Below are 26,983 nucleotides of genomic sequence, written 5' to 3' on the forward strand. Positions count from 1 at the left end.
ATGACCAACAGCCTCTGCTCCCAGGGGAACCTGGTATTTCCTTTTCCACAGCTGGAAAAGCCTCTCTGAGACTTCTCTGCCTCACCTGAAATGTAGCCCTTCTTAAAACAAAGGCATTTGGCCTTAAATCCCCTTTTACTCCTCCTCGTGACCAGCTTTGCTCTGGGAGCTGGGTGTGCTCAGCAGCAAACCCACGTACAAGGAAAGCACATCAGCTCCTGGTGGGAAAGTGAATTATTGAAGCCAAGGGAAGCTGTGACGAAGCAATCAGGGTGGACTGCCATGTACTCCCAGTGAATTATTCAAAGCCTGGTTTTAAAGCAATTCCTGAAATAAAGATGACAGAGAAATGGGGGTGAAGGGAAAAAAAAAAAACAAAAAAAAAAAAAAAAACAAAAAAAAAAAACCCTGTAAAGAGCCACTGTGATGCCTCCCTAGGTGTGGGGACCAGGCTGTCCCCTCCACAGGGTGCTGCTGCCTGGTAGAGATGGGCATACACACAAAAATACACCCTGGATGTATCTTTTAAAGTTCTTTTATCCTAAAGTCAGACAATTTAGTCTGGATGGGCTGGTTTAACCCCACTGGCAGGAGAGCCAGGCAAAGAAAAAGTCCCTGCTTCAGAGGACATCCTGTGAATTTATTTGATTTCAGCAGACCTGAAAGCAGCAGAGCTGGAAGAGACGTGCGGTGCAGGGAATGGGGAAAACCAGGCTGAACTGCCTCGAAGGCTCCTAAAGAAAGCCAAACCACAAAGGAAAACAAGAAGGAAAGAGAAAATACTTTATTACATCTGTTTGAAGCGAGGAAGATACAGGAATGAGCAAACACTGAACTGTTTTGCTTCTGCTCACAAATGAACACACCGCTGAGCCTAATGGGATTTTAGATTAAAAGTTTTAACAAAAAATAACAACCACCTCCACAAATAGAGTTTTATAAGGTCAAATAATAGATGCAGGGGAGTAAAAAAGTACTACTAACATTTTACCTCCTTCTGCAGGGATTCTTCTCCCAGCCTGAGCTCCTGCCTTCAGGTGTCCTCCTGTAGTTCCTGCCTTTGTTCTTGGTGGTTGTGTTTCCTGCTGAGGGTGACTGGGGAATAGTCCTCTGGCATCCTATTTTGGCTGCCTTTTCTAGGCAGGGCTTTACAAGCAGTTTGGCTCCCATGAGCCAAGGCCACCTTTGGGGAGCAGCAGGGCTGGGGACAGGGAGCAGAGGTGGCCTGGGTGGCAGTAGGATGCTCCACAGGGAAAGGCACATTCCCATAGGGGTTTCGGGTTTCTCCAGCAATGCAGGGCTGCAGTCTGCCTTGGCATCAATCAGGGGGTCACTCCCCAACACCCAGGAGGGTTCTGATATGCACTGACACCCCCTTTATTAATAGGAAAATGTCCATTCCAAACACAGCCTGGCCCTTTACCCACCTATTTCTGCTGGCCATCGGATGCACGTGCCCCATGACTCATTTTTGGAGGTATATCAGGTACTTTCAGCAACAACTCACTTCAAGGACATTGGGGGCTTTCAGCACCCTTGAAAAATTAGGCAACTTCTGCACGCCTAAATAGATGCTTAATGACAGACACTTGTGGGTGAGCTGTTGGCAGCAGCCCAGGGTGAATCAGACACTGCCAGGATGGGTGATGGGTTTATCCCTCGAAGTTCTTCCCCGCTGAGCTCCGCACGGGGCAGCGTGTCCTGGCACCCTCCCTCCCTCCCACCCCACCCATCCCCGCGGCAAGGATGGGCTCTTCCAGACCGCGTCCCACATTCCCAAGAGGGAAGCAGCAGAGCGGGAGCACCCTCCTGGAGAGGCATGGATGCTCGGGTGGCTGCCGCGGAGGATCCGCTCCCCAGCCCGGGGTGCGTGTGCTGGGATCCCCCCCAGCAGCCGGCCCGGACCCCTGGGTGATTGAGAAGCGTCGTTGGCTCTCCAGCGCTCTCAGTCCCCCTTCTCCCCCGCTGATTGCAATCAACACCTCATTCATACGCCTCTGTTTACCAATTTTCCAGGAGATATCATGCTAATGAAGGGAGCCAGGCAATCAAGCAGCCTCCCAGAAGAGGGGAAAAGTAGAGAGAAGGAAGAAAGGGGCTGCTGCCGGGAAAAAGAAGGGAATGGGACAGGCAAGGCTGGGAGAAGGGAGGGGAGAACCACATGGGGGGCTCCTGGGATTCACTCTGCCCCACTGCCAGCCCTGCATCCCTTCCTGGTGCAGCTGTGAGGAGAGAGATGCTGTTACTGCTGTTACCTGCTGGGAAACATCTGCAGCATCCTCGACAGAGATGCTGAGGTAGCTGGGTACCACATTGAGGAAGATGAGGATGCTGTTCACAGCACTGCAAGGAAGGTTTTTGGCTTCTGAGAAAACTCAGCTCAACCTCTGGAGAGCACAGTGCTGAGCCTGGGCTCATGGGCTGTGCTCTGCAATAGTATTTGCAGGAATTATATATAATAATAATATTTGCAGGAATTATATATAATAATAGTATTTACAGAAGTTATAGAAGTGCTGCACAAACAAGGGCTCCATGCAGGTAACAGAGTTCAAATTGAGTGTCAGGTCCTTCACGACATTCTCTTGGCTGCCTGGAGGTGGCATCAGCAATGCCTGTGGTGAGTTTAACACTTCTACTTACCTGGCACAAAAGTCAGGTGTGTAGGACAGTTTGCTCTCTTCTCGCCAAGATGCAGAATAAGGGGTATGGTCCTCTGCTCAAAATCCTACTCTGGCAGTGAGCCAGAAGCCCCTCGGCCAAGGGGGCCCCAGGCTGCATCCCTGTCTAGCACAGAGGCTGGAGACCAGCAGGAAGAGCTGGCAGCAGCAGGGTTTGGGGCTGGATGGAGAGGCCAGAGCAGTGACAGGCAGGGCTGTGTCCCCTCCATGCCCCCGTGCCTTCAGCTGTCTAATTCATGCAGACCAGGAGTGACAGCCTTGCCAGACATGGCAGCTCCGAGCTGGCAGCACCTGGAGCCCTTTCCCAACTCCCGAAGTGCTCAGCCATCAGCCGGCAGGGTGGAGGCACAGGCAGGGCAAGACTGCCCACCCCAGAACCACCCAGAACCGGGGTGTCCCTGTGCCACAAAGTTTGGGGTTGAGATCGACCTTCTGGGGTCCCTCCCTTAACAACAGAGCAGCCATAAGGGAATGTCCAGCAGGGTTTGCAGAGCCCAGACTGCTGTAACCTGCGCTTTGCAGCTTGTTCTCGTCCCTTCTGCAGGGCTGTGCTTGGCTGACTGCCCTGGGGCAGGGTCCAGCCTTGGGGGCAGGCTCTCCATAGCTCTCGCTGTTTGCTGGAGCGAAGCCGCGAAGGGACAGCTGCCTATTCCCTGCCTGCCGGCTCCTTTCTGCCAGCACTACAGGCTCAGGCAGGATTTTTGAGGTCTATTTTTCAGAGCAGAAAGCTCCTCGGGGCAGGATTTCCAGCACTAGTGGAGTGGGATGCCAGGTGGGGTGGAGGGAGCTGAGGGCGATGCTGAGGCCATGCAGCCCAGGACATCCCCTTGCCAGGAAGCCAAGAAAGAAAGGACAGCTCACAGGTGGCAATGGGGCAACAAATAACGCAGTGCAGGACAGACGTGATTCCAGCCAGATGGAGAACCAGCAACAAACAATCTGTCTCCGGCAGAGGAGCCCCGACAGCCACCTCAGAGAGTGGAGCACGGGCTTTGCCTGGCACCCAGCTAGGTTTGGAGCCCACCGGGACTTTGCCACCTCCCCACCCCACCCTAATGCCGGTGTTCCATCCCTTTTCCCGCAGGAGCTGGGATTTGAGGCATTGAGAGCTGCCTGCACTCCCCCCTTGCTTGCTAAGCCCCAGGCACAGCTGATTGATGAATGGGCTCTCGACATGATTGATCTCATTGACAGTGTGAAACATGGTGATTACCTGGTGCTGGCAGATTTTCCTAAGTGTAGCTCACGCAGGCACAGGACGTTTGTGCCATTATCATTATTAACTCCATTGTTAACGACTAATCTATGCAAAGATTTGGCCTGGCCTCTTTGAAACATAGGAGGCGGCTGCTGTGTTCATGCTGGAGATGGACCCAGCAAGCAGAAAGGGGATTTTTATCCATTTAATATTATTTTTAAGTTTGTTTTTTTTTTTTTTCTTTTCAGAGTCTATTTATGGAGGTGAGCAACCCCCAGGCATTCGTGCTCACTCCCTTGCCCCTTCAGCTCTGGGTGCTCAACATTTCAAGGTGGTGATACCAAGGTATTTCAGGAGCTGTGCCCCATCCACTCCCATTAAAATCCACCACAGGTCTCAGCATTCCCTGACAGGAAAAAAAAAAAAAGTCCAAACCTCTTTTTAAAATGTTTTCTCCCCAAATATCTACCATTTGCCAAACCTAAATTTCAGCCCAGAAACTTAACCACAATAAATGAGCCTTTTGCTTGCAGACCCCCCCGGAGCACAGTCGGCATTTCCTCCTTTGAAGGCAGCAGTCAGCTGAGACCTAATCAACGTCTTTCCAAAGAGGGAAGAAAAAAAAAATATAAATAAACCCTGCACCAAGGCATTGTAGCTGATGCTCAAGTCAGGGGATCATTTAGGGGATGATTTATTGAGCAGCAAACAGGTAAAAGAGAGATGGGGCTAAGGGGGGACAGGCACGACAAACAGGAGGAATTTAGCAACGAGGTAAAAATAGCCTAAAAAATATGGCAAATGAGAAAATAGCGACAGTTGCCGTCCCCACAAGGATGAGTTAAAATCCTGGCTGGTGTAACTCAGCAGAGAGCCCGGGAAGCCAATGGAGCTGCAGTAATTTACAATAACTGCTAGTTTGGCTCAATTTAAATAGCTCGGCTTTATGAATACCAGGAATTCGTGTGCAAAAGAGGAGAGGAGAGTTGGGAAGGTTTTATTTACACTGCAGCTTAGAAGCTGCTTAAACTGATTTGGAAGCAGGTGAATAATTAATTGCATCTTTAAGGAATCGAGCTGTTAATAATACTCCCCACAGTGGCAGTTTATAAATGTTCCTGTCAGGGTGGAACATGGAGCATCGCAGAGGGAAGGTGCTGGGGAGGAGGAAAAGCCTCGAGGAAACTCTTCCCCCCACTCCCCTGCCTGCAAAATGAATTAAAGTTGCCATTTTTTCTGCCATCCAGCTGTTCCTGACACCTGGATGTCAAATCAATATTATAATGACAGCACCACAGCCCAAAAAATTTTAAAAATAGGAAATTAAAAAAATAGTCCTATTACTACATGGAAAATATTTGTATTGCCTCCCACTCTCCAGGGTACAGCCTGTTAATTGGGCACAAAGGGTAGGATCTGCCTGGAGCCTGCAGAGCCCATTAGGGAAGCAGCTGGTAATGTTATGATGGAATTGGGCAAACAGGTTCTGTGAGGGGAAGGGGGTCCTGAGCAGGGCAGGGGTTGGACCCTCCTGCTTCTGGACTCCTGTTGCATCCATCCATCCATCCCTCCATCTCTATGAGCAGGAGGTGCTTGCAGAAGGGGAGGGATGAGCAAACAGGTGCCCTCACACCACTTTCCCCAATTAATCTCCCCCAGCCAAGAGAATCCAAAGCTGGACCAGCCAGCACAGCCAGGGCTGCAGAGATTAAAGCAGCAAAAACCTCCAGAGCCACTTTGAGTTTTGAGAACAATCTAAATGCTTACACTTCAACACAGGAATAAACTTGTAATAAGGAGTTGGGAAGGGAAAGCTGGGAGAAAAGCTGGTTCCCTCAGGGAATCTTTGGCTGGGAGGAGGATTTGGCCATGGAAAATGGGCAGCAGGGGGATATCACCAAGCATCCCCAGCCCTGGGGTGGCAGCAGCCCCTCGATTCCCACCCAGAATATCCAAGATTTTGCTCAGACTCTCTTTTTGTGTTTTCTTTCCTCTTCATTCCAGCCAGGGACAAACCCATTGCTCACCTCTCCAGTCATTCCAGCCACACCCCAAGACCTGTGTGCAGAGTAGGGATGGCAAGGGAGCTCCATGCTGATGCTCCCACCTCTGAGGTGGAAAATCAGCACCTGCAGAGCCCTGCCTCATTTTCCATGATTAATCAGTTTGCTTGAGAGCAGCAGGACTCCCACCCTCATCCATCCCCCCCGACAGCCACGTGTGAAGGCTGACGTTAATCAGATAAATTCCTTTGCAGTAGCACCAACAATTTTTCTAAAGCACAGTCTCCCTGGAGCTACTAATAATTACTCCAGATCTAGACATTAAAGAACTACCAAAAAAAATGTTTTTAATTAAAAAATTAATTTTTCTGACAGACTCATTGACGCTAAACTTGGAACAGCACAGCATCCATCAGGAGGGAAAGGAGAGGGATGGCAATGACCTGCTCACAAGCCTCTGCTGGGAAAGGGGAAGGGAGAAGAGTTGCATCCCTCAGGGCTTTGGAGAAGCTGTGCCATCTTCAAATGCCCTAAAATGTCCCCTCTCTGTGAAACACATCTCAAATGGGGCAGAGTTAGGGTGATTGCAATCCCAGTGGCACCTTTCCCAAAAACACCTCTGTGCTGCTGGCAGGAGGAGCCAGCAAAGAACTGTATTTCCAAATACCATCTCCCTAAATCTCTGGGAATGACACCCCACTGGCAGGACACCCTCAGCCTCACCAGGTACAGGAAGAGCTCTGCAGAATCTTCTCCTTCCCTGAAGGCACCTGAGCATTCCAGCCAGGCTGAGCTCATTATCCCTGGGCTGGGAGGGGAAAGGAGAGGAGAGAATGGAAATGAAAATGTCATCAGTGGAAAAAACATCCATTACCTCAAAAGGGGTTTTGATGGGGAAAAGAAGGGGAGAAAAAGGTTCAGATTCTCTCAGGCCCAGTTTGGGTAGCCAAACTGAGATGCAACCACAACAATACAGTGTCCAGGGCTAAAAATTCCCTGGTGTGACACTGGCAAGATCAGTGCCAGTTCCTGGGTTGCAGCCCCAACTTTTTCTGACTAACCACAGCAATGCTTGAGCTCTCCTCCCCTCTGGCTGCCTCTCATCTAGGGGGCTCAGGATATAATGAACCTGTTCCCTTGCCCTTGCCAGCACCAAGGTTTGCAGAAGAGGGTAATGAATGTCGCTGCCTCGCAGGGTCTGGGGATGTTTCACCAGCACGCTGCTAACAAAAGATGCTTTATTGCAGGAGGATGAAAGGCAGGATGGATCGAGGCAGGGGCTGGATTAATTGGATATGGGAAAATACCTAAATATATCCATGGAGGGAGAAGCAGCGAGGTGCTCCTGCAGGACTGAGTTCAGGAAAAGCCAAATTGATGTGCTGAGATAAAGACGCTGAGAGCTGCAAGTGGTGCTGCCAGCTTTCTGCAAAAGAGGTAAGGGCAAAAACATCCCCAAAACTTCTTAAAATGTCCCCTGTATCTTCCCAAAGAGCCCCAAGGCATCATGGCAGGGGAAGAATACTCACTTCAGTGACAAGCCTGGGGCTCAGGCAGGACCTTCCCTCCTCCTGGCCGAAGAACCCACTAATGAATTCAATGAAGTCAGTCCAGAAGATCTGGGAAACACAAAAGGTTGAATGAATTTGAGTTGCTTAACCCAGAGAAGAGAGTGTCAAGGGCAAAGCTGAGTCTGCAAATACACCTGGTGATGGCTGCAAAGTGGGAGAGAGAAACCTGGTCCCTGCATCCAGAGGAGAAGAAGGCACGGGTTAGGTGTTAGCCACTCTCTTTTCAGCAGCACTGGGGAGGATCTGAGCAGCCCAGGTCCCATCAAAGGGCAGTTTTTATTGAGGAAAGCTGCAATTTTTGCAGCTCTCAGAGCAGGTGGATTGCTGGTATGTTGTGGGTAACTACTCCAGTACATCCTCCCACTGCTGCCTGCAGCATCCCACCCCCAAACACAGCAGCTTGGCCTCTGTCAGAGCAGGGGCTGGGAGAGAGAATGACTTGATTTTCCATCAGCTCACCAAACAGGCGAGAAAAGAACATGCAGAGCCACTGCCCTCCACATGCAGAGAGCATGGATTAACAGGGATTTATCTCAGCACTCCCCTGATAAGCAGCAGCCCCCTCTCTGGGCTGGAGAGATGCTGGGTGCAGGGAGAAGGGAGGAAGGCAAACCGTCATGGGACCTTGAGAACCACAATTCACTGCTTTTTACCTCTCACTGAGGATAATTCAGCTCTTTTGGAGATCTCAAACCCATCTCTGTCTTCCTGGGTCTCACTATGGTGCATTTCCTCTGCTTCCCTCAAAAAAAAAAACTCACCCCAACCCTTCATCTTTTCTGTGATGGGGCAAGAATGTTTCTGCTCACCTGAAAGCCTTCAAAATCAATATATAACTTACCTGTAATAATCCCACACTTCAGAAAATTGCTTCAAATCACATCTATTTGGGGGAGAGACAGTAATTTAGACTGGCTTCCCCCAGGAATTTCTCCTCTGGAGGTGCATGGCTCAGTCCTGGGAGCAGCAGGCTGATGGAGCAGGTTCATAAACACCCTTGGATGGAAGCCTGGCTGTGTGTCTCACCCACCTCACAGCTGGCCATGCCTCTCCTGGCTGCAGCCCCAGCTGATTTACCAGCCTCCATCACTTCTTAACACTTTTTATTTTTTTCCTCTGGATTCTTGAAATTAAATGCTGCTAATTTATTTTGCAGAAAACTCTGCAACCTGCTGGCACGTCTCTGCCAGCTGTGACCTCATCCCCCAGTGATTGGATTTTGGAGTAAATTAATAGAACCAGTTCATTAATTAATTGCAACTAACTTGTGCGGTGAACTGGACCCATCTCTCATGTTCCCAGGCTGCCCAGGAACTGCTCCAGATTCCAGCTCAGGAAGCACTTACTATGTTTTAATTTCAGCTGAGTGCTTTGGATGATCAATTCCCAGTGCTCCAGCTGTCAGCAAACAGCAAACCTTAAATTACCTCCTGCATCTGACCCCCCAAAATAAAGGGGAACCCTGAAAACAGCATCCCCAGGCATCAAAGCTTCTGCAGCCCAGGACAGCATTGAACATCTACATCCTATTGTAGACAGGAGCTGGCAGCAAGTGAATGCTCCAGCAAAATCTCTAAACACTGCACATATATTTTGGGTTTATTTGCTGGGCTTACCACTGAATCTTATTTGCTGGCGTGGTTTGGGTTTGATTTTTTTTTTTCTTTCTCCCTGAGAGAACTTAATAAATCTTTGAAATCATCAAAAAGAAATGCAGCTTCAACACTTAGAGAGCACGGTTAAGTTACTTCCTGGCAATATAAACTAAGGCTGTAAAGTCAAACATTTCCATGTCATAACAGGAGGCAAAAATGAGGGTTTGGGAACAGAAGGAGCAGGAACAGCCCAGCCTCAGCTCTGCCATCACCCAGGGCTGGACAAACCTGGCAGTCACAGGCTGCAGGACCAGGCTGAGATGCAGACAGGACACAGGCAGGAGCAGGGATGGATGCAGGCAGAACTCCCATGGCAGCACAACAAAAAAAGCAGCAGGGCCACAGCTCCAAGAGGAGAAAGGGGTCAGGACAAACTCTGTTGCCATGGAGGGCACAAAGCACTCCAGGGAGGAATTGAGGTTCCCACCCCAGCACCTCGGGGTGCTGTGGGGACCCCAGGTGCAGGTCCTGGGGTGGGGTCCCTCACCCCTTCCCCATGCTGTGGGGAATTGTGATGCAGAGAGCTGAGGCTGTGCCATGCCCTTGATTTACTCTCTCCAGCCTCCTGCTTTCTAAATCTCTCTTTATTAGTATCACCACACAGCAGAGTGCAATTAGCAGTATATTAGCAATAAAAAAGCAGCCAGAGCCAGAAGTACTGCAGGTTATGGGATTCAATCCTGCATCTGACAGGGTAGCTGTGGACACACACCCTTCCTAGGATCCCCAGCCACAGATAAGGGGAACCCCAGCACCCCACTCCAGAGCTTTTATAGGTGCTGCAGCAGAGCTGACACCAGTGCTGGCCACATTTAACCATTTATATTGATTACCCTGTCAGCTCATTTGAATAATTAAAACCAGATGGAGTCCTTTTTAAGCATTTAAGGGAGCAGCACCGGGAGCATCCCCAGAACTGTGTGGTTTATGCAGATGGGTGCAGGAGAAGCTGGGCAGCTTTTGCTGTCAAATCTTCCTCTGGGTGACATTTGCCACCCTGTGTGGTGCCTCCCATGCCCCTGCTGTCAGGGATGGGGTGGTGGAATCAGCACAGCTCCCACCCCTGGGCAGATTGGTGGGAATAATTGCTCTTGTACACTGCTACCGTTCCTTATATAAACAGCATTAAAGCTGCCAGCCAGCCACAAGCCTGATTAACAGCAGCAAATAAATGAATCCAGTGCCAACATTCCAGCATGTGTAGGGAAGAGGGGGGCCCAGCATCCAGCCCTACCTGTCCCAGATTTCACCCACCTTCAAAGCTCTTACACCAGGGACCTCTGGCTCCTTAAAATGGATGGGTGATACCAGCTCAGCTCTGGTTACTTGTTATTCCACCGTCTTTTCCAAGGGAGTAAAATATTCCTGGCGTGGTGCTAGTTATGCACTCCTGCCTTCATGCAGGGATGAGTTATCTTTACAGAAAGAAGCACAGATTAATACGTCAAATGAAAATGAACTATCGGCAGGAGAAGATGAAAACGCAATGGCCGGTGACAGGGAGGAGAAGAAGAGAGAAAAGAAAGCCAGGCTTCTTGGGAGGACAGGAACATTAAAAACTGAGGAATTGATCAGTGTTGGTGAAGTTGGATGGAGTTCAAACACCCTGCACGGGGCAGGGACCTTTTTCTCCTGCCCACACCAGAGCTGCACAGCCTGACCGTGACTGGGGTTTGTCCTTGAGACCTGGTTCCCCCCTTCCCCACCTCTGCCAAGGTAAAAAGCATTTCCCAGGGCAGGTGAGCAGCTGGGGTGCTCAGAGCAGCTCTCCTCTTGCAGCACACTGCCTGCATCTGCTCAAAACCTCCTGCTCAGGCTGCTCTGAAGCTTCTGGACCAGCTGCAGCAAGTGACCCTTTCAGTGGGTGTCTATCCCACCATCAGACAGCTCTTCCCCAGAACCACCCCTGCCCTGCTCTTGGCTCCCCCTCTGCCCCTCACTGCACCATGATTTCCCAACCCCAGAGCCAAATACCATTCCAAAATATTTTTCCAAGTAGGAATGGGTGTGCTCCAGCAGTGCATCACAGACACCTCACAATTTCCAGGTGTTTATTGTCTGGGATGAGCAGTTGAGCTGAGCTGGTTTTATTTAGACATACTTCCAGTACCTGGAAATAGCTGTTTGTATGTCCCAGTGCTCTGACGTGGTTGGTGCCTGGATTTTGATGGATCAAACCTGTGAGCAGCAGGCTGGCAGGTTTCTGTTTCCTCCCAGCAGATCCAGGTATCAGGATGGGAATGGGGAGCCCCTCTGCTGGGCAGATTTCAGCAGCCTCCCTTACTCTCCTCAGCATGGAAAAGAAGCCAGAAAGATGCCTTTTCCTGCCTGCTGTTTGCTGCCTCTGTCAGAGATAAGAATGAATTAAATTTCCCTGCCTTTGCAACTGCCTGGGGAATTTTTCAGCTCCCTCCACCATTGAGTCCATCTGATTTAAGGGGGGAACAGGGATATACACATTACACTTGTGCTAATATTGCAGAGGGGATATCACCCCTGAGCACTGAACACATTGCAACAGGAATATTTACAGAGCTGCTTCTTCATTCCCCAATCCCTGGGGTGCCACAGCCCCTCCAGCAGTACCTGACCATAAATCCCACAGGATCCCAAAGGCCTCCACCACCTCAACCTTCTTATGGCCAGGCAGGAGCTTACACGGCAGAATAAGGGATGGTTCCCCCAAAAACCCATCAATAATTTGGCTTCTCCTCCTCCCTGGGACTTTCAGAGCTGATGAGACCCTGCCAGAGGCACAGAGGTTGGTTCACCTACACCACAACACCAGGAAAAAGAAACAAGCTGCTGCTGGCCAGAGGAAGAGGATGTCCCATCCTAATGGATGGCACTCAGAGCCACCTTTCTCAGGAATTCCAGCCCGTGGAGACCCAGGGTGCCCAGTGCCACCTGTGTCCTCTGCCCTGTCCTTGCCTGCTCAGGGGTGGCAGGGCTGTAAGTGCTTTTGGTGGAGGGACCCGCCATGAATCACTCTGGATTTACAGCTGAGTTGCAGGAAAGGGAATTATATAACTCTCAGGAGACAGACTGGTGTGGAAGGAACATCCATCAAGCACAAATTCTGGATTATTTACCACTGCTGCATGTTGCCAAGAGAAACACCCCCTGCACTGGACAGCCTGGGAATGGATTCAGCCCTGGGGGACTGTTCAGCACATGGAAAGTTTCTGCCTTTCTTTCCAGAGGAAATTGGGATGTTTAGGCCCCCTCTGCCCATGGGATGAGCCCAGTGCCCAGCAGAGAATGGGTCCCAGCCCAGCAGAGCCCCATCTGGATCAGGGATCCTGGAGCCAGAGGAGTCTGGCAGCAGTGCCAAGCAGCCCTTTTTATGAGCAGCACTCAATTATTCACCCTTTTAAAACGTTTTGCATCATAAACCTGGAATGGAGCAGAGGAAGGTGATTACTCTGCCACTGGCTCTCACTTGCTGGAGGCCAGGGCTGTGGCCACAGCTTGGGGATCCCATCTAAGCCAGCACCCAGCCTCAGTGACACCTGCAGGGAGATTTAAGGAGGTGGGATGTGCCTGGGATAGATACCACAGATCATCAAACCATGCCCTGGACACAGCAGCCTTAAATCAAGGCAAGGCAAGGGGGCAGGAGACACTCTCCAAAGCACAGCCTGGGTGGCCACAGGGGTCTCTGTGATGTACAGGAGCCTTCTTTCCACACGCAGGCTCTATTCTGCTCTCCCCAAGTCCTGCCCATGCCAGGCTATTGGTGCCACCTTTTGGGAACATCTCTTTTCTGCTTGGCTCTAGCAGCTGATTTAGGAGCAGACCCAAGTGGTGGGATGGCCCAGGAGCTAAATTTGTTTCATTAACAACCCCCTAATTGTGCCCTGACACATCCTTTTACTTAAGGGAAGAGTTTCCTCAACTAGAAAACAACTTGAGCCTTACTTTAAGACAGGACTTGCAAATCCCAGGAAGCCTGAGCACCCTGGTCTAGTGGAAGGTGTCCCTGCAGGGGGATTTGAACTGGGCAATTTGTGAAGTCCCTTCCAACCCAAGGCAGTCTGAAATTCTATGATCTGAGCCATCACAACGAGCTTCCCAGTCTCCTCAGCCCTTGCAGGAAGAAAAACAGCTTGGATCTGCCCAAATTCTAGCTTTTTAGGAGGGATTTTGGACTCTCTCCCAACCTGGAAACTTTATATCAGTTCTTTGCCGTTTTCCTTAAATTGGCATTAAAAACTGAGGGCGACTGGAAGTCTGTGATTTGTACTTTGCACATGGGGAGCGGAACAATCTTTTGTTCATTTACTGTGACAACTGCAGTTCAGATTTAATTATTTACGATAATGTTCCCAGGCGCATTAGGGAACGTTCTCCTGGCTCATAAAAAATAACAGCGCCCTGGTGCTGAGTGGCACCTAGCTACAGGCTCTGCCACTGCACTGGGGCAGGCACGTGCAGCTCCAGCAATGGAGCAGAACACACTTGTCACCCCTCATCTGTCCAAGCACGGCCCCCCTGAGCCATCCAAGCCATTCCCACACTCCCCACTCAGATTCCCAGACAGGATCTCTCCTCCTCTCCTCTGCACCAGCTCCCCTGGCTGCCTAAGGGATGGATCCATGGCTGTGTTTTTATTTCCCTCTCCTGAAATACAGCCTGGAAACCCCCACTCCCTCCTGAAGCTGCTGGCAGCCCTCGGTTCATGTTTTCTCTTTGTCTTTATCTAAACACCCACTGCCCCACCTCAGTCTGTCTTCCAGCACTTTTTACCATGTCCTTCTCCATTAGTAACAGGAATTAGGGGAGACGGTGTTTCATTATTAAATGTCTCACATCCAATAAATAGATCATTATTCTCCTCTGATTAGCAGCTCCACTTCCATCAGTTTGGAATAGGTACGGGTTTTTTTTCCCTTCCCATCTTCAAGGAGTAGCACAGTTTCTCCTAAGATCTGTTATAATCAAAGTATTAGAGCTCTGGAAATGTCCTCTGCATACACAGGAAGGTTTTTTTTCCCTGCTCTCACTCTCTCAGAGCAAGTGTGCTTTGAAACTCTGGCTCCTGGCTCCACAAAACTGCCTGTACCTGACCTGGTTTAATTTTAGTCTTGCCCAAATCTGCCACCAGCTCATTTAGCTGCAGTCTGAGAGCTCTCTATGGAGCTGGCCACAGGTCAGCTCACATACTTTTATTACAGTTGCAGAATCCAGCATATCCTGCAGCTCTGACCTGGCTCCTGGATGTTGGACACCTTCCCTCTCAGAGCTGCAAATTCCCTCTGCTCCATCCATCCAGCACTGCTGGGATGGGACACAGGAGCTGCAAATTCCCTCTGCTCCAGCCAGCACTGCTGGGGTGGGACACAGGAGCTGCAAATTCCCTCTGCTCCAGCCAGCACTGCTGGGATGGGATACAGGAGCTGCAAATTCCCTCTGCTCCATCCAGCACTGCTGGGGTGGGACACAGGAGCTGCAAATTCCCTCTGGTCCAGCCAGCCAGCACTGCTGGGGTGGAACACAGGAGCTGCAGATTCCCTCTGCTCCATCCAGCACTGCTGGGATGGGACACAGGAGCTGCAGATTCCCTCTGCTCCATCCAGCACTGTTGGGATGGGACACAGGAGCTGCACCCCAGGCACAGCTCCTCTTCCTTCACAGTACAGCTGTCAACATCAGCTTTTGCATCACATCCTCAGCTTCAAAGGCTGCAGAGAAAATCAGAGGTGGATGGTGCCTTTTGGGACATTCCTGACATGGCAAGTGGTGCCCTGGAAAGTGCTGACCCAGCTGCCCAGTGATGGGCCAAGCAAGATGTAAGAGCAGGAAGATTCCAATGAATATTCATTTAAAAACTTGCTCAGATATTCCCAAGGTAAACGTGGCTCTGTATTAATTTCACTCTGCACACTGAGCACATTGTTATTGCAGACAGAAAGCTGCACAAGCAGATAAAAATAGGTTTGGGGGTCTCTCACCAGGACAGGAAAATTTTAGGGTTGTGCTGCCCTGCAACTCCTCCTCTTCATGCGCTGAAGGATTTTCTTCCCCCTCAGCACAGCTCAGCCAGGACTGCAGCAGCAGGTCCCACCAGGCTCAGAGGAGAGGGCAATTCCCTCTCAGCTTGCATTTTTCCAGAGGTGTGGAAAAAGCCAACTCTGAAAAGAGCCACGTAAATGCTCTCGCTGGACATTCAGCTCAATTAGCTTTGCTGACCTCAGAGGCAAGGCTTTAGCTGAATCTCACAGGTCACAAGGCAGCACAATCAGACAGTAAATCCCAGTGTGGGGCAGATCTTCACCAAATAAACCCAGCCACTCAAGCTTCTCCTCCAATCCCAGCTCTTCCTTCACCAAGCCTCTGGATTTTCCCCCAACCTCTCCATGCAGCAAACCCAAGTTTGTCCCACTGTTGACACCCCCATTCCCATTCCTCACACCCTGCAGCTTCTGTTGGATCCCAGAAACCTGAGATTTTTGAGCTTTCTGGCACTGACCCCTGGAGAACACTGCTTTGGACCTGAAGGCTTCCAAATTTGAGTGATGGAGTTAAAATCATGGGTGTGCAGTTAAATTAAAGTGTGTGATTTCACATGGTGCAGGGTTTTGAATTTGAGAGTTTTATAGTACAGTAATAGGTATGGGACAAGATGGAGGATTTGGGGTGGTGACTTTTTCAGTGCTCATCTTCCTCTTCTTCATGGTTTCAGGCAGTAGTTTCTGCTTGGACAGTGCTGCACTGAGGGTAATGGGAATTTGGTTATTGGGTTAAAAGTATAACTAATATAGGTGTTAATTCTCTATTAGACTGCTTAGCTTTAAGAGACCTTGCAGCAGCTGGATCTCTCTCCATTTGTGCTCACTTCTAGCTGGTGGCTGGAAGTGTCACTGAACTTTCTGTACTTCAGATAAGATTTAATAAACAACCAAGCCCAAACATGAGAAAATCTGTTTCCTTCATGTATTTTAATTCTGGCTCTGAGTGAAGACAGAAGAGACTCCAGACAAACCACTGATTAATTAAATGGTGCAAACATCCCCTGCTGTAGCACTTCCCAGGCCATCACTGGGATGTTTGCAGACATGTCTGTCATGGGGCTCATCTTTCCATCCAATCCCTAACACAAGACCCACTCCTATGGCTGCATCTATCATCCCCATGTGCTGCCCTGGCACTGATTTCCTTGTGAGATGCTCTGGATTGCCTGGGAGATAACAAGTTTGCATCTTTAACAGCTCCTCCAGTGTTTGTATCCTGTTCCATCCCTGCCTGGCTGGATGTGTCCCCTTCCAGGAGGTCTATAATTGCTGTGTGATGTGCTGGTTCAGCTGGCTGATCACAAATCACTCTGGCAGCCAGGCCCTCCAAGCAGCACCTTGGGACCAATTCTCTCTGGTGACATCTCAGACAGCTCCACACAGCCCCAGGAATGGGGAGGAGGGAGGGAGGGACAGTGGGGACCAGGATGCAGACCCACAGCTCTCTGCTGTGCAGGGGCTCCAGCAGCAAAAGGAAAAAAAAGAAAAAAAGGATGTGAAGTGCTGGAGTTGGGCACCCATAGGAATAAGCAGCTGAGCTTCAGAAAGACAGGCAGCTTCTGCCTCACATCAGGAAGTGTTGAATCTCTGCCTTCTCCTCTCAGCTCTGCAAACAAATCCTTCCATGCTCAGGGTCAGCTGCTGCCTGGCTGCTTGGCCTTTCTTCATTCCCATAAATCACAGCTCCTCACTTTCCACCTGTACATTTGGGGGGCAGCACCTCGTGCTCCATGGGTTAAAAGAACACCAGAAACTAATTGGAGTGGTGGTTGGGCCTCTCCATCCTGTGACAGAGGGCAGGTGGCTACCCCAGCTCTTCCCACATCCCATGAGCAGCAGGATGAGCCAGCACTGAAAAGACAATGCCCAGCCAGGAGGGATTTGGGGACTGAGCCCAGCCCTCCACCTGCTGAGGATGCTGCAGCTTTCCCCATCCCACTCCTTGTTCAGTGGCTTGTTCTGCTCCAGGCTCAGAGGGTATTTCAGCCATCTCAGTGCTTCTAATCTCTTTGGGAACATTGCTGAGAAACACAATTTCAAGCCTCCCAAGATGTGACATGACTTGTAATTTGAGGCAGAGGTGAGAGCCTACCAGCCAAGGCACAGAAAGCAAACTGCCAATTCTGCTCCCAGCCCTCCTCCCCCTCCCAATCCAAGCCCCAAAACCTGGGGCTGGAGTCCCTGGGCAGCCCCCTCTGGCAGGAGGGACCCCTGGCCTCCTTCCTCACACCCAGCACACCAGGAGCCAGCCTTCACCTTTCTGGGGCCAAAACAAGGGTGAGGCAGAGGAAACAAATCAGACATTAAATCTCAGCACTGTGTCAAAGCCAGTAAAACATGTCAAATTCCACTTTTAAACAAACAAACAAAAAAAAATCTATTCTTGACTTTACTAGAGAACACAGGGATTTGTCAGACCCATGGACAGGTGCTGGAAGGACCCATCCATGGATCTGCAAAACCCTTGAGACCCCAAGAGGGCCTGGCTGGCTGGGAAAGGGGTGGAAGGGAAATGAGGGGGATGGAGCTGGCCATGCTGGCACATGTGCCTGTGCTTCACATCAGAGGAGGAGATAATAACCACCTGTGATCCTGTAAATTTTGATTTACACTCCAGCATCCCAAGCAATGCTCTGTTCATGGCTCTGGTGTTAATTGGGAGATTCCTCCTCATTTGTGAATGCAGCAGCTCCCCAGCTTCTTGGCTGGGTGATGGTTTCATTATCATTTCCTATATGTTAGCTTTAAATCCCCAATAATCCCACACGACTGGAGCCCATTCCAAGTGAACAGCAAAATCCAATTTAGGATCCTATTCTCTTGGACTATGTAACCAGAGCCTACTTCATGCAGGCACAAAAATCCAATTCAGCTTCTTTACCTCTCAGCAGCCGCCCCATGAGACTTTTCCAGATGAAAAAACATAAACACAAAACCCCACAAGCCAAGCTTGGAGGTGAGCTGAGCCCCTCTGGGAACAAGGGACTGTGGGGCTGCTCCTGCATCCCTGCCCTGCCCCCAGGGATTTTGCAGGGTGAGGTTCTCTCTTATCATCCCCCAGCTGCTCTCACCATCCATCCCCAACTCCATCCCTGGAGCAGCCACCTCCTTTCCAGGTAACACTTCTCCCTTACAGCCTATTCCCAATGCAGTTTAGTCCTCTCAGCCTTCTCCACCATTCTCATTTAATCCCCATTAACCACACAACACTCACAAGTCACTCTGGTACAGAATATTATTTAAAGATTGCCCAAATTCAGTGACTTACCTTGTGTCAGTGCCAGACTGAGGATGTTCCCTACATCCCAGGGATGGAGCCTTGCTGGAAAATCAGGGTTGGGCATCACAGACAGCACTCCCAAAACCAGAATTTGGGCAAGACTGAGTTTTCAATAGGATTGAATTTCTGGTTTCCTGAATCACCTTTTCAGGTGTCTGGATTTCAGACACCTTTTTGCTAGAAATGATAAGAAAGGGATGCTGTCCTCACTGCAAACACAGAGGCAGACAGGAAGAGCTGCAAGGAAAGAATGGGAGCCAAAAATCTCCACCAGAATTCCTGACTGGATTCAGTCATCAGGGCTTGCTTCATTTTTTCTCTTTAGATGCTGCACAGCAAACTCACATTTCCTAGGCAAGAAGTCTTTTGAACCAACTCTTCAGTGTTTTGGATGCTTACAAATCACAGGAATGGACATTCTGGAGCGTTTCTGGGTGCCTGCTTTCAAACTGGGGAGATTTATTGAGCCTGACCTTCCCCACACACTCTTGGTTTGACAAAGGAGCAATTTCCAACAAACACAACCCAAAGCTACTCCTAAAATCCATCCTCACAGCCTCCATGCTCTCTCCTCCTTTCCTTACAGCTGGCTCAACCTTTCTTCATCCTCCCTCAACTTGAGCTCTTCCTCTTGTAGTTAATTCCCCCAGGGTCTGGGGATCATCAGCATCCAGACAAAAATTTCTTGATCCTTTCTCCACACACATCCTGGCAGCCTTGGCTTTCACAGGAAAGTCTTCTGGGATGTACCTGGCCCTTCTAACAAGCTGGAAAATAAAAACTATGATCATCTGTACAGGAATTAAATTTGATATGCCTCCCTGAGAGTCTGTGGAATGAGCAAAGTCAGCCACAATGGGGAATTTTCATTCATTTAAGGAGACAGGATGAGGAGAGGGATGCATGATTTAGTGGAAGCAGGCACAGCCCCTTAACTGGGGGCTCTGATGGGGGTAAGAGAGGGTGGGAACATGCATGGGGCCAGCTGGAGAGATCCAGAGGATGCAGGAATAGGGGGGGACATGGACTGGAGAAGGCTGAGGAGGTGATGGAAGGGCTGAGGCAAACCCATGCCTCAGGGATGGGGCTCTTCTTTCACCTTTCACCCCACTTCCTTCTCCAGCTGATCAGTCTTTGGTGGCTCCTGCCCCATTTCTGTCATCCCTATTTCCCTCTCTCCATCTGCAGTGTGACCTGAGTGCACACAGGGGGGTCACCAGGAGCCCACCAAGTGGAGACACAGCAGAGGAGGCTTTGTCTGGCTTTTTCCAGTGAAACAGCTCTATTTGTGCCATGTCAGTGCCTGACAGCTTTCCAGGGGCTCCGTGAAGCTGCTGCTGGGCCTGGCAGGAGGTGAGCTGAGCTCAGCTGCCACTCTCCCTGAGATTTTTGGTATCACCTGAGGTTTCCATGCACCTTTCTGGGTGCCCCAGTGCCACCTGCACCTTCCCATGCACAACATCCATGGTCTCACCAGTATTTAAACTTGAAGAGGCTCCAGATACCTCAGGAGTATTTTTCATGGGCAAACAGCCCCTTTTCCATCCATGTCACTGGCTCAGCTCCAGCCCAGGGTCAATAGAGACAGAAAGTCATTGCCAGCTGATGAATTCATGCAGGGAATATAGCATTGGTCTCACTCTAGTTATGAGGAGACAGATGTCCACATTGCAGCTGCTGCTGTCACTGCTAACCAGCACCTTCTGCCCAGGCCCAAAGGCTCCTTCCCACCAAGACAAGTCTAAGTACCCACAAGGGGATTATTTCTGGAAGCATCTTCTCCACTGCCTTGTGCTTTAAAAAGCCAGTGGCTGGTTCCTTCCCACCTGCACATGACCTGGATCCTGCACATCACCAGTTTTTATCGGGAATCAGCTCTGCCTGGATGGGCAGGGAATGTTCACACAAGCCCTGCCTGGTTTGGGGAGAAACTTATGCCCAGGACCTTCTCTCTGACTCCTTTCACATGCTGGGATTCACAGCTGGCCCTCATCCTCATTCCTTCCACCCAGAATCTGCTGCTCATCTTTGTGGATTGAAACAGCTCAGGGAAAATCCAGCATTTCACCCTGCAGAAGGAAAAGCCAATGACCCAAGCAGAAAGGATCCTGTAAGCACCTCCCTCTTGTGTGTGTCAGTGGAGTGTGGACATCACAGTCCCCAAATGCAACTGAAGAGGCATCTGCTGCCCCAAAAAACTCAGCTTTGACCCCTGGGGCTCCTCACAGCAGGACTGGGTGCTTCTAGCAGCAGCCCAGGTGCTCTGGGGAAGGGCACAGAGAGGAGCCAGGACAGAAGGCAGCAGGTGATGGGCAAGGTGAGGCTGTGTCACACCGAGGGAGGGGGCAGAGCACAGGAGCATCCCCGAGCACATCCTTGCTCCGTGCAGGACACAGCCCCACTGTGCCACGCAGCCAGGGGGACAAATCCTGCCAGAATAAAGCCTTGTTTCCATGGTGATGAGTGCTGCCTTGCAGATACACCCTGTGCCACCAGCTGCTGGTGACAGCAGTGGGAGCAGACAGCCGGGAGCTGTCCCAGGCACCCCCAGCCTTCCTGATGGGGACAGTGCAGAGCAGACCCCTCCTCCAGTGACACAGCCTGGGGCTCCAGCTGACAAGCAGGTTTAATTGAATGTTTCTCTCTTTATGTTTCTCTTTCCAGCAAATAAAACCAGAGCAAGATAAAAATATATGACGCTTAAAGGGGACACTGCCAAGGAATTTTTATCTGTTTTAATTTGCATTTTACTCTTCATTTGTTTGCGGCACTGTGGCTGAAAAAAATCGCATTTTTATAAAGTTTTTATTCCCTTTCTTGAGGTTTGTCACGTTTCCAGCTGGCAAATAGTGACTGAGGCCCCTTGTCCCACTGCTGCTCCCCAGGCTGATCCCAGAGAGAGGTACAGGTACAAACCCCAACAGGGTGATGTGGTTTGTCCCACCCTCATTGTTATTATGGCTTCATTTACACCCTGGCTCCTGGAATTGTTAACTGGAAGGAGGATATTAGGTCTTGGATAAAACCTCAATGCTTGAGAGACCCCAGCTATTCTGCCCTGTAAATTTTGATAGAATTTATTGCTCTCTGCCACATCAAGACCTGAAGGTGGAAATCCAAGGCTCTGGTGTTCTTCCCAGGACAAACTAATGCCAAGCTAGAAATAGTCCAGCTAGAATTCCCCACAAGCTCTAGTTAGAGCTGCAGGATAAGCCCAATTTCCCTGCTCCCTGCTAATTTCCCCAGCCGCCATGATAAATGGCTGTGCTGGCCAAGTGACATCTTTCTAATCTGCTCCAAGACAGATGGGCTCCTCTGCTGGGAGAGAAATCCCAGGTTAAACCTGGCTGGGAGGGAAACCACAGCACTGGAAGCTGGAGCAATGTGAAAGGAGGGAAGGGGGGATCAGGTGGTGTCATTGCATCTTTCACTGCTTGTTTATCCACACATTAGATGGGGATGAAAAAGAGATTTGGGGGCTTCAGGCACCATGAGCTTTGCTGGGGATGGAGAGAGGGAGTACAAGCACCTTCCTTGACCTGCACCTGGAGCAACCAGCACCTTCCCAGGTAATGAAGGCACCTTCATCTTCCTCTGAGAAGCAGCAGCCAGGGCTTTGAGCTGCTGCTGTTCTCCTGAAAATGTGTGTTTGGGAAGGCTCCTGCACACCTTCCCAATCTGGTTTAGGGATAGCAGAGATGGACAACACGGGGCCACGTAGCAGCAAGGTAAAACCCTCCCAAATTAGCAGGAGTGCCAGACCAGGAGCAGAGGGATCGGTCCCCAGGGTGTCCCCGCCTGCTTAGACCTTGGGAGAGACGACAGCCCGAGCTGGCAGTGGGACCTGCACGGCCCCGGAGGGCAGGGAGTGGAGCATCCCCACCCTCCATCCATCCATCCATCCATCCATCCATCCATCCATCCATCCATCCATCCATCCATCCATCCATCCATCCATCCACCCGTCCGTCCGTCCGTCCGTCCATCCATCCATCCACCCATCCCTCCCTCCCTCCCTCCCTCCCTCCCTCCCTCCCTCCATCCTTCCCCCATCCCTCCCTCCCGTCCCTGCCGGCGAGCGCGGAGCGCTGGTGCCATCTCCTGGGCTGCGGAGATTGTCCCCACGATCACATTCCCTGCGAGACCGAGCCATCCTGAACTCCCCCAGCCTTCCTCCTGCATCTTCCTCGCCTCCCACCCTGCTCTGCCCAGAGCCCCAGGCTGGCTTTGGTGGGCTCTAGTTTAGCCCTGGCTTGGTGAGGAAGAACATTTCCTGTGCTTGTCACCGGGGGTGACAGGACAGAATGGCTTCAAACTGACAGGGCAGGGTTAGGTTGGATATTAGGGAGAAATTCCTTCCTATGAGGGTGGTGAAACCCTGGCACGGGCTGTCCAGAGAAGATGTGGCTGCCCCATGAAAAAGTTCAAGATCAAGTTGGACAGGGTTTGGAGCAACCTGGGACAATGAAAGGTGCCCATGGCAGAAACTGGGCGACCTTTAAAGTCCCTTCTGACCCAAACTGCTCTGAAATTCTGTTATCAAAAGGTTCCCAAGACCTGGCACAGCCCAGTTAGATCCCCAGACCTCACTGGATACATAGAATCAGCCCGAGCAGCCAGCACAGCTCACCACTGCCCTCAGAGAATTCCCCACTCACAGTGGGCATTAGTTCCTTGAGAACACATCAGTCAATATCTACCCAGCCTTAAAAGCTGGTTCCTCTGTCTGACAAGCCCTGGAGAAGATGGTGAGCCTGTTGTCTCCAAATCACAGCTCAGTTCCTCTTCCAAAGCACCCTAAATCCAGGCTAAAAATAAATGGGCTGTATTGATTTCCTTTTTAAAACTAATGCTGGGGAGTGATGTGTTCTGTGCTCAAGGAAAAGCAAAAGGCATTAGTCACAGGGAAGCACAGCCAGGGCCCTCCAAACCCCCACAGGTGTAAATACAGCCCATCTCACACCAAACCCCTTGCACAGGCTCTGGGGAGCAGCAGCAGCAGAGCTGTGGGGCTGGTCCAGAGGAGTTGTCCCACGGTGCAGCACAGCTCCAGTGACTTTATAGGGACTTAAAAAACCCCATCCCTGTACAGAGGCTGCATGTGTGGTACCCAGATGGCAATGCTGCAAAGTAGCACCAAGTGAGAAAGGAGAGGTTTACTCACCATGCTGGGGACACATCCTCATCCTCTGAGGGTAAGGGAGTCTCCCAAACCAGATAAGGGGTTCAGACCCTCTTCCCAGGCCATGGCAGAGCTGTAGTGAGGAGGAAAAAAAGCTGAAGGCACCTGAATTCAAAGGCAGGCAGGGTGGTGGGCAGCATGGAGGGTGTGGTAAGAGTGCAGAATCAGCTTTTTGTGGACAAACAGCAGCCCCAGCCCAGCTGTTTGTCTCCTTAAATTAACAGCACCCCAAGAAGAAAGTCTGGTTTGCTGGTGGTTGCAGAGATGAAACAGGCTTTGAACTGTGCTTCTCCCATCTAATGCAGTGTTCCCAACTTCCCTGGCACCCCCAGCTCCCTGCAGCATCCTCTTCCTCCTTGAGCTCATCCCAAGGCATGTCAGAAACACCAAACAACCCCTGTGCCATCCCCCTCTACTCCCCTGGCTGAGCCCAGCACATCTGCCCAGCTGTTTCCCAGCACAGACACGAGGTTCCCGTGGCTTTTGCCCCGAGCACTCAGAGGGACCCCCCTGCTCCTGCAGACCTGCAGATCCACCCAGTGCCTCAGCCAGGGCCCTGCTTCAGCCAGGTCAGATCCAAGGGCTTTGTTTCCTTTCCTTCCATAATCCCTGCAGCTCATGGGAAGGCAGATGCTGAGAAGCTAAATCCCAGCAGCATTGATGAATGTGCTCTCTCCTGCCAGCGCCGGATGGGATATTTGGGATATTCCTTCCAGCTCCAAGCACTCTGGCTGCTCTCCTCCCTCGGATGGAGCTGCTTCCCCAGCTGCAGCCATCAGGACCCCCATCCTCACTCCAGCCTCCTCCTCTGCCAGTGGCTCTGGCATAAGGTGCAGGGTGTAGTTTTGGGGGAAAAGGCAAGTAGAGCTGAGCTCTGCTTTATTGAAGGCTGCACAGGGAACCTCTTCCCTGCAGGTGATTGTTGGCATTCCAGGAAAATAGTTGCCAGGGATAGCTTTGCCCATGCCAAGCAATCAGGGCACACAGCTGGCCAGGGAAAGGGCTGTCCCTTGGGCAGGACTCCCAGCTTGGGGAGGGTTGGTGCAGCAGATGAGGTGAGGTTCCTGTGAGAAATGGGGTGAGAGAGGTGCCCGTGTGAGCAGGGTGCCCTGCAGACATGGCAGGGCTCTGGGTGGAGGGGCTGCAGCTGTGGACCCCCTCTGCAGCCCTGCACACCTCCCTCTGCACTGGCTGCCCTGTAAACACATCCTAAATAAAGCTTGGATGGGATAAATAAATGCGTCCGGAGGCCAGCGGGTCAGCCAGCAGCGGGAGGAGGAGGGGGCAGCCAGAAGGGATGGGAGCTGTGGCTGCCTCAAACACCCCAGCACTGCAGGGGAAGGAGAAAATTTAATTTTTCCTCTTTTTTCCTACCTCCTAAAAGTCCCCCCAAGCCTCCAGCTCCCCATGGTGGGCACTCACCAAAGCACAGCTGCCTGAAAATGCCTGAAAACTACCGCCAGAAAATGGAGCTGGAGTTGGCAGTGGCTGCTGGGGTGAAGCAGGGGAAGGAAGGGTTCTTCATGCTGCCAGTCCTGCCCAGAGACACCACCCCAGGCTGGCTCTGCCCCTCTTAGCCCAGCCAGATGTTGGCTGGGAAAGGCAAAAACAAATCCCAAAAGTCACAAATCCCCGCTGCTGGTGGGGGCTGGCGGGGGGAGGCTGGAAATGTGCTGGCCAGATGTGGGGCACAGAGCTCGGGGCTCAGCCAGGGGGCGGCCCTGCTGCCTGAGGCAGGGCTTGCTGGGGATTTTTCAAGGAAGTTTCAAGCAGAGGTTGTGATTTCCTTGTTGGAGAGGGGGGAATAAAATTATAATTTTAAAAGCAGTGGAAGTTTCTCTCTGTCCTTGCTGTGTTTTGGATATTTTCCCACCAGCCTCCTGCCTGTGGAGTTCACCCTGAGCATCCTTGAGGGGGAGGATACTCAGGTTGCTTGGAACCATTTCCTTGCTCCAGCTGTACCTGCTGCCCTCATCCCAGTCTGATGTTCCCCTGGCAAAGGGTGGCTCATTCCCAGTGGCCCAGTGAGCAAAGCAAACCTGAGGATAGAGAGCCTGAGGTAAAGCCAGGGATGACAGTTGGTGGGTTGGAGGTGGTTCTGGTGGGTTGGGGGTTGTCCTGGTGGGTTGGAGGTGATTCTGGTGGGTTGGGGATTGTCCTGGTGAGTTGGAGGTGGTCCTGGTGGTTTGGGGGTGGTTCTGATGGGTTGGAGTGGAATGGATGTGTTCAGCCCACCTGTTGCCTGTGATGTCATGGGGATAGTAGAGATCAAACTCTACCCCAAAGGCCAGAGCCCTGTACCCCCTTCTTCCTTCATCAGCCTCTAAAAGCAGCAAGGAGAGGGGACTGCTGAGGGCAGAGAGATTAAAGCCTCCCAGAGCCCTCAGTGGACCCTAAGATAAAGAGCAGGAAAGGGAATACTTTGCAAAATTGAATCTGTACAAATCAGCCAGCCTGGCTAATATGAAACCCCCAGACTAAACAGAATTAGCTAATGAACTTACCGAGCCCCTGGCAATTACTCAGAAAAAGTTACTGAAAAAACAGCACATCCCAGGTTTATTTAATGTCTTTATTAATGATCTGAAAGCAAAAGTAAACAACAAATTAATTATGTTTGCAGATGACTGTACACTGGAAGGTGTTGCAAATGCTGCCAAAGACGGCAAAGTCACACGGAGGGCCCTGGAGGGGTTAGAATTAACCCAGCAGGAAACAAGCCACATGTAATCCATCAGCCAAACATGGCACGGCAGGGAAAAGGGAAAAGGGCCTGAAATCCAGATATCCATGAGGAAGGAGGAGTGAGCTGCACAAGAGCCGAGGAGGAGGATGGGAGCACCTTTGGAGAGGGTTGGAAAGATGGGATGTGAGCAAGGAGCTGAGAGCCAGGCTGGGTGGGATGCTGGGTCTCAAACGGTGGTGACTTGTCCTGAATCAGCTTGGCATTCAGGAGAATTCCTGAATTCAGCAGGAGAAGCTGGGAAGCTTTTTTCCCAGTGTTGTGCTATCACAGTTGGAGTGCTATGAGGGCCGAACATCCTGAATACCAGCCCAGAGGTTTGCAGGGCTACTTCAGGAATACAGCCAGGGGTGGGTACAGGCACCTTTGGGATCCAGACACTGATCTGGGTGTGTGTGGACACCAGGAGCTGGCTTTGCTCCCTCAGCAGTGCCCGGTCCAAGGGATCTGTGCAGATTAACCCAGCTGCTTAGAGCACGGTGCTAATGGCACCAAGCTTTGATCTCTGTGCGGGCCATTCGCTCAACAGTTGGATCCGATGATTCTCGTGGGTCTCTGCCAGCTCGGAATATTCTCGGGATTCTGTGACACCCGGCCCAGCCCGGAGCAGGCGGCGCCTCCGGAGCCGCCCCTCGCACCCCGGCCGGGCTCTGCCC

General features: G+C 51.1%; 1 long non-coding RNA gene across 1 annotated transcript; it reads right to left on the bottom strand.

Moving 5' to 3' along the window:
* Positions 1-762: 762 nt before the first annotated feature.
* On the bottom strand, positions 763-9,509 carry LOC306808031. The gene is made up of 4 exons (XR_013775884.1): positions 9,337-9,509; positions 7,412-7,501; positions 7,190-7,308; positions 763-4,285 (listed from the first exon to the last, which is right to left on the bottom strand). It is a non-coding gene; the product is annotated as an uncharacterized lncRNA (long non-coding RNA).
* Between the last annotated feature and the right edge of the window lie 17,474 nt (positions 9,510-26,983).

The sequence above is a fragment of the Erithacus rubecula genome (assembly GCF_903797595.1).
Source record: "Erithacus rubecula genome assembly, chromosome: 14".
Lineage (NCBI taxonomy): Eukaryota > Metazoa > Chordata > Aves > Passeriformes > Muscicapidae > Erithacus > Erithacus rubecula.